We start from the raw sequence: 8637 nt of genomic DNA on the forward strand, positions 1-8637 counted from the left end.
CGCACGCACGACCGTGCGAGCTCCAACCAGCTCGAACTCCTCCCGCTCTCCGACAAATAACGATGATGATGAGTCTACGCCGACGCGATGGCAGAAGTGAATGCCAATCTCGAAGGCCTTGCTTTCGCAAGCAATTACGTCATACACGCCATGTTTGTGCAATACAAATCTCAAAGGCTATGCTTTAGTATTTAGGTTTTATCTATTGAACTCAAAACAAACAGGAGTAATAACGTACATGTTTTCATGACCATGAAACCATGCATGCCCATGTTACGTACCTGCCCACAGCGTTGTTCGCCAAGCAACTTTTGGCTGTTCTTGACAAAACTGTACATTGCCTGCCACATGCAATGCTGTAATATGTGGGTCATATGCTCACAGGAGGCTCAAAGTGCAGAGATGGGTGTTGGCAGGGGGGTGCAAAAGAGGCACTTGCCCCTCTCAACCTACACCAGCCCTTGCCCCCACCCAAGCTACCCCAGCCCTCCGCACGCCTTCCCCCAGCCATGATGCAACTCGGGTTTACACCTCCCAAGACAAAATCCTGCCTACACCTATGAGTGCAAATTGGCAGTGTTTCACTACTGAGCTGAAAAAGTGTTGCAAGTACCCCTTGACTTTGCTGATGAGACAGATCTATTTGCAACTCCAAAATCTTCTGCTTGTGCTGGCAACACTTTTTAACGAAACAGAGATGGCTACGATATCCGGGGCAATGCATAGTTCAGGGTCACTACAGTACTTTAAACTAGAGCTGTTTCTGGATTGTGTGATTGAATCGTTTTGTTTCTTCAAAAGCAAAAGTGTGTCTGCTGTCGATCACTATAATAATCGGTCTGAAATACTTCAGTGGCAAAAGAGCAGAACAGCAAAATAGTTGACGGTCAGTTGCCTGCGCTTCACGCACAATGACCAAGGTGGAACAAAGATACGCTCCAATAGAAGAAGAGACAATGGCGATAACCTTCAGGGGCAAAAAATTTTTTCACTTCGTCTACGGTCACTAATTTTCTATTGAAACTGACCACAGACCATTTATAGCTATCTCTTCTAAAGCCAATGCAGACATGCCTCCAAGACTACAGTGTTTTTTCTTGCACTTATTAATGTATGATTAGGTCCTTCATTTTGTCCTGGGGAAACAACTGCTTTTGGCAGATATGCTACCCAGATCACCAGCTTCTCCCCACAGCTTGGATAACTTTGCAGACGATGTCGACGTACATGCAATGGGTGTGGCTTCAGAATTGGTGAGCAAAAAAATGTTAGACAGACTAGCAGAAACAGCAGCCGCTGAGCCAGACTTACAAATTGTGTTACGCTGCCTTAGGAATGGCAAAGAAATTACTGGCGCAATGAAACTGATTTTCTTTCACTTACCAGAAGTTCAAGGCATTGTGATGGAGGGACCAAAGGTTGTTATTCCTAAAGCCATGAGAGCTGAAATGCTTACTCGTGTTCACAAAGGACACTTAGGCATAAATAACTGCAAAGGAAGAGCCTATGTCTCTTGGTTTTCTGACCAGGACTGCAGCAGGGACATCTAAAATATTGTCAAGGCATGTGCCGTGTACCAAAATATGCATATAAGCAGCCCAGTGAACTGATGGTACTTAAGCAGATCCCAGGACATACGTACCTGGTACTGTGTTGACCTTTTCATGGATGGCGGGAACTCCTACTTATATGTGTTTGATGTGTTCCCAAATTTTCCGGAAGTCGAGAAGCTACCTGACGCAACAACAGGAACTGTTATAAGTAAACTTAGTGCAGTTTTTGCACGATATGGAATTCTAATGGCAGTATGTGTTGTGTCGATAACGGCCCACAGTTTTCATCCCATGAATTTGCCCTGTTCACCGCCACCCCTAGTCACCTAAAAAGAGGGGTGCGCAAAGTCTGCCCCATACATTGACTTAATGGGGGGGGGGGGGACACGATGAACCTTCGTTCCCCCCTGAAGGGGAACCCTGCACACACCTATGTAGCTGCACACCAAAGGTCAGAATAGTCTTTTAGTAAGTTACGGAAACTAACAAAGTTCGAATTTGCACCTCCCGAAGTGGGCCACTGCTACCAAAAAAGAAACAAATGTGATACCACAGTAAATGTCCGTAAAATATCTTTCCTTATCATTGAAAATAAGGGTGGAACGCTAAAAACAAAATTAAATTCTGAGATTATACATGCCATTACCGCAATGTCATGATAGTGGGGAACTCCAGATCAGTTTCAACCAACTAATGTTACTTCACATTCACCTAAATCTAAGTGAATGGGCGGTATCACATCCCCACCCCCATCAAAATGCAGCCAGGACGGAAACCAGTCTGATTGGGGACAAACATGGCAATTAAGAATGCACACAGACAAAAATTTATAACATAAAATCACGTGCAGCAGCCAAAATGTCCGATCTTATAATCTTTTGTGGTGGTTGCTGCACATTTTTCAGTTGTTATCAGTGCAACACCACGTGCAGCTGCTAAGGCACCATGACTGGTACTACAACCATCAAAAAATGATAAATAAATAAATAAATAAAGGGAAAGAAAGAAGTTCATCTGACATGCGAGTTGATAGCACGACGGCACATTTCTCGGTAGGTAAGGATAGCGAAATTTTTCATGCAGTCAACGATTTTGCACTAACAGGCATCTATAGCCGGATACAACTAAGAAGACAGGAGAGGCCCCGCCCAGACAATCGAAGCCCGGCAGCCGATCGCCTCCGCGACTAAAGAAATAGTCCTGCTCATGCATTCAGCAATGTTCTCCGAAGGCGAGGTCACTGGCCGTCCGGCCCATGACTGACGTCATGAGCAGGACGGCTGGTGGCTCCGCCTTTGGAGAATGTTTTTTTTTTATAGTGCATGAGTTCTCAAACTGGCCCAGCTGCTTACAGTTCAACTAGTCAAGGTTCCCGTTGGTGGCCAGTTGAGTTGTAACTGGGACCAGCTGCTAACTGGAACCAGTTGCAAATGTAATCAACTGGAACCAGTTGAGTTGTGACTGGGACCAGCTGCTAACTGGAACCAGTTGCAACTGGAATCAACTGGGACCAGTTGTTTCCCAACTGGGACCATTTGATCCCAGGTAATACCAGTTGAAACCAGTTCGATTCCCAGTTACACATTTTCACCTGGCCTTTCCCTTTCCCTAGTATTATCTCGTTGTGCGTACTCGGGGGTCTCCGGCTCGCCACCGTCGCTTCGCAGCCATTTGTTGGGCGAACTATTGCCTTCTTCATTTTCAGTGGTCCAGTGGCGAGTAGGCTTTTGCCCAATTTCTAATGATAGTCTTCTGGTAGCCCCCACAGTGACACATACCCGTTAAGATGATGATACTATACAGTTTTCTGCGATCAACTCGCAAGGAACGATTTGCTAAACAGCTTCGCTGTTAAAAGTCGTTATGAGACAATAAGCACGCACATTTATTGCCTTCGGTAATTTTGTGTGAAAAGGCGCAGAGAGAGTAAGATCATGTATCCAAATTTAGATTGATTATATGAATTGTTGGAGGGAAACAGCGCGAAAGACAAAAGACCAGGCAGAAAAAGACGCATACAACAGCGCTGTTGTGTGTGTCTTTCTCTGCCTGGTCTTTCGCGCTGTTTCCCTCCAATATGTCGTACCAACACGCCCAAGCAACCACTTTAGATTATATGAAGATACCTTTCGGATCGTTATGGTTTATGCATGAAAACCGCTACAAGGAGATATAGTTGTATGTTCCGTGATGACAACGTTTCTTGAATAATGCTAATTAATGTTTCTGAGTTTTTTGTAACCGAACAATCTGGTACTCTTAACAGCCATCCGCATAACAACATGGCCTCTCATTCATGGTCGATATTGAGATTTTGCCACTCTGAAATGCTTTAAAGAATCTTGGCTATATGGCGGAGACGCATTTTTTCTTCTCTTCAGGAAATTAACGTAATGTTAGCGAGAAATGTCAGTATGACGTCTGATCTACCCATATTTGTTTAACTCTCACTGTAATTAGCTAATAAAAATCATTGCGGGCAGATTGCACTAAGTCGCACTTAGCTTGGCATAGCTAGCGAAGCATGGACCCGTCGCCGTTAGACCGACACGTCTAGCTTTGAGATGCGCGGCTTCCTCCTCGGGAGTACGCAGCCAAGCTATGCACTATAGAGCGGAGGTTGAGCGCGATGTCTCCGTCGGTGGGCGTGGCTTAGCTACTGCGCATGAGTGGCTTGGCCAGGTGGAGCGGTATCTGGCACTGTATCTGGTCATAAAACGACGCGATGCTTGCTTGCTCTTTCTGTCTTTTTTAGATGCGAAGCATCTTATAGTGGAGTTCAAACCGGCGATGGTGGTGGTGTGCAGCGTGACCACCCTAACTGCGCATGCGCATACCCTCTCCACACACCTCCTCTCCCCTTTCCCCCTCTCCCTATACAATCTTCCTCTGAAACGCAGGCTAGACATGCCAAAATTCTCTCCTGCACAATGCCGCGATGAGCACCAGCGCATACGCGTCCCCTTCCCCTCACTCTCCTCTCCTACGCTGCCGCCCTCTCGCACACCTGTCGACCGCGCTCCCCGCTCGCCCTGTGAGAATTAACGGCCAGGCTAGAGGGAAGACAAGACGCGCGTAGTGTTCCTCTCCGCGTTCCACGACACGAGGTCGGTAGCATGCCCAACGAACGCCAACGGAACGCGATCGTGCAAGTGCTCCGGCTTCGCATCGCCTCATGGTCCCCTTTAGTGGGAAATGGTGTAATTTTTTTCTCTCTCTACGTCTGTCTTTCTTTGATGTTCTTTTTCTTTCTGCATTTCTTTCTCTCATTCTTTCTGTGCTACGCATTGCTCTCTCCCCTCCTCCTCACGCCCACTTCCCTTTTCCACCTCCTTGCTACACTACACGTTATGCTATGCTCTGCTTGTGTGTGGATAGCCGAGTGGTGAGGACCAGGCCCGTGGCCAGGAATTTTTTTCGGGGGGGGGGGGGCTACTTTCTAAATGCCTTGACTATTTGAGAAAAACACCTATTTTCATTCTTTCTTTTCGGTAAAACACCCTCCTCATCAAAATATCGAGGGTGGGGGGGGCTAGGTCACCCTTCCTGGCTGCGGGCCTGGTTAGGACGCTCGCCTTCGGATCGAGGTTACGCGGGTTCGAATCCCGCCTCATGAAGCATTTTATTGTGATAACCATATGGACAGTCCTGGCTGGTTTTTGCCGTCACCGCTGTCATGCACATATACATGTGTGTGTGTGTGTATATATATATGTATATATATGTGTGTGTGTGTGTGTGTGTGTGTGTGTATAAAAGCCACAAAGAAAAATAATTCAGAAATACTTTCCGACGCGCGGAATGGAATAGCCGACCTCTCGCTCAAACGCGCGGCGTTAGTAGGCTAGGCCACGAAGAGTCATGTCTTTCAGCATGGTAACGGCGAGCTATTTATATACACCATTTACTTCAGCGGGCTTACTCACCAGCGAGCTGGTGCGAAGTGCGCACTTTAAAGATCGTCGCCCCGCTCCTGTGAACGCCGATGCTCTTCGCCATACAGGGCGTGGTCGCTTTCGTGCACTTATCTCGAGGAAAGAAGGGGGGCCGGGAGGTTGGAGCGGGGGTTGTATGTCTTGTGCTTTCCCCGCTGATGTCCGCGCTCAAGTCACAGAGCGTACGAAGGTCACTTCGCTCGCTGCAGCGGCCGCGTTTGCGAAAGGAGTGCGCTGTTCAAACAGAAATAACTGTGACATTTAGTTCGCGCTCGTCCTGTGCGTACCTGTTCGTTCGTTTTGTGCGCCCTGCTTAATGTTTCAGCAGTGCGCTTCAAGTATCGAGCTGTGAGGCATGATACTTCGCGCTCGTCCTGTGTGCGTTCTTTTCGTGCGTCCTAAATTGGGCTCGAGTGACGCGCTGGAAATTTCGAGCTGGTTTCCGTTCTTCGCGTTACATTCCAATTTGTTGCTATCGCATTCATTGCTTCGCCGTTGCGGCGAAGCTGACTTTTTTTTTGCAAAAATTTTACCCTTTCTCTTTATACCTTTCTTTTCGTCTCGCTGTTTTTGTTTCTCTCTCTTTCTCTGCACTCGTTCTCGGGTGGCTGGTGGCTGCACAGTAGCACATACCCGTTAAGTTCATAGTTTTCTGCAATAGACTCAAAAGGAACGATTTGCTAAACAGTTTCGCTGTTAAGTTATGGATTCCATGGCACTCTGGAAAAGCCGTTGGGGTTCCCCCAAGGTCAGAAGGTTTGAGAATCCCTGATCTAATGTATTGTTTTCAACATAATTATATAAAACCAAAGTTTACTGGTGAAATAAAAGTGCCCTTCTTGATTAATCCGTATCCAATTTAATGCTTGAAGCTACGTATTTGTATTCAATTCCCATTCTAAAAAATAGTTGACACTTGCACAGCCCAAATGAGCACAATAGGGTTGCAGAAGTTGTACTGCCGAGTTTTTCAGGGGCCACAAATCACATCTTCGTGCTTTTGTGATGCGTGTACATGCAAAGGCATCATTGTATCCACACTACAGTCAGAATCAACGGTCGGTCGGTCTCTGCACTTACCAAAAGGCGGCCGACCTATTACAGTGCATCAGGGTGTTGGCAACAAGTTCAGGGGAACAGTCACCCTTTAGGCAACAAAAATTATCGCAGTATGCACTAACCAGTCCAGTGAATACATTGGCTGTACAGCAAAAGCTAGTTGATTTGACTCCCACTTAAGGGACCCTCAAACGGTTTTGACGATCTTGTATAAGCACAATGAGCCGGTAGAGCAACTCCCAAGAATCATTCGCAGAGTGATTTAAGCTCTCTGCATCAACTGTCAGTAAACAGTGGGTGGATGTTCGAGTCGACATTTCGACAAGGGGACTTCCTTCTTCAAGGGTGGAACTTGAAGAAGAAAAGTTCACCTGTCGAAACATCTGCTTCAGCACACACCCAATGTTTACGGATTTTTTTATCGTAAGCTTCCATCTTCCCCTTCCTGCCGTATTTTGCATCAACTGTGTAATTTATTACAAGACTTTAAACATGCGAATCGCTACAGATTGCAATGGCTCAGCTGAACGAGTTTTCAACTGTCTGCATCTTCCTTACATGGCATTGTTCCTCCTTACGAAGCAACAGCGACCGATCTGATTGGATATGTCCAGTCCACGTCATTGAACCTCTGATGGGCAGCCAGCATCATCTGCATGCGTTACAACCTGCTCTGTGTTGACTTGAGCTGCGTGACAGTGTTTAATTATCTTGAGGTTTCTTTTCTCAGACACCATGAATTGTCCTAGCTGTAGCTGCGTAGTGCACCACATACCTAGCGATTGGCGACTTGTAAAGCTGCAACATGATGTAAGGCTTGTAAGGTATCTGGCGAGCGAAGTCTCTTCTGCTCGTCGCTGCAGTGAGTGTCGTGCCCTCGCTATCCGATCAATGCCAGAATCCACGCGTCTGCGGCTGTAACTTTATCCCTGAAAATACAACCACGTTGCTCGAGTTTACGCTTATCGGTAATCACTTTCAAATACTTCTTGTCTGTCCACATGCCTTTGCAGATTGTCGCCCTACAGGAGAATAAAATAAGAACCGCTGATAGTTTGGATGCATCTGACGGTGCAGATCTCAACCACTCAGCGCACTTCGTCTCTGTTGCCAGACAGCATGCACCAGTTGCGCTGCCGGGCGCACTCAACAGAGCTGAACCAGTCGAGTGCACTGCAGACGCCAACGACGACTGGCTGTTCGATGAGTTCAGGAGGCAAAGCAGTGGCGAAAAGGAGGATATACTATAGGCACCGTTCAGTCGAGTTTGCCAGTCTGACTGCAGCGCCAGAATACATAGCCTAGCGGATTAAAAAAGCAGAGATACTATTGCCCGTAGCTGCCCTAGTATACAGTGCGTCACCTTAATTTGTGGTGCGAATGATGTGATGATGCTGTAGTCTAAACGTCGACAAAATTTCCAAAACCGTTTCAGGGTCCATTTAATTATGAAAACTGGATCATTCAGACATATTTTCTGATCCCAGCAAGCATATCCATTGTTTTAATGGCATCAAACTCTTGTTAAGGGGAGATGCTACTCGAAGACACTTTTTCTTTAATATTCACCCTAGAGCAATGAAACTTGAGCTGCTTTTAGAACTTTTTATGCTGATTTCAAATATATAATTAGTTTTCTTGCAAGTTGCATACTTTTAGTTCTGCAACATGACAAAGTGAAAAACTTAAGCCTTTTGCCCCCCCTCTTTTCAGACCTAAACTTCAATAATTTTTTACAATTGATAGTTCATAATGTTTCAAATAAAGTGTGGAATGCAAGTAACTAATTAGGAAGTCCATACAAAATATGTACTAGACGAGAAAAATTTTAACGTGGGAAGTTCATATTTCTCCTACCCTAGTAAAAGTTTACATAACTTTTTTTTATTATATAATAAGAATATTGAAACTTAAACAAGATAATTGCATTTAACCTACTTCGGAAAAAATTTGGGAAAAATTTCATGCAGATCTGAGCACCAGAAGTACCCGAAAAAGGAGGGGCACATTGACAAAAATGGCAAAATTTGCGTTTTGAGAAAAACGAGTTTTAAAGTCAAAATTGCATGTTTATTTATCAAAGATGTCAT

The sequence above is a fragment of the Rhipicephalus sanguineus genome, chromosome 9, assembly GCF_013339695.2.
Source record: "Rhipicephalus sanguineus isolate Rsan-2018 chromosome 9, BIME_Rsan_1.4, whole genome shotgun sequence".
In the NCBI taxonomy this organism is placed as follows: Eukaryota; Metazoa; Arthropoda; class Arachnida; order Ixodida; family Ixodidae; genus Rhipicephalus; species Rhipicephalus sanguineus.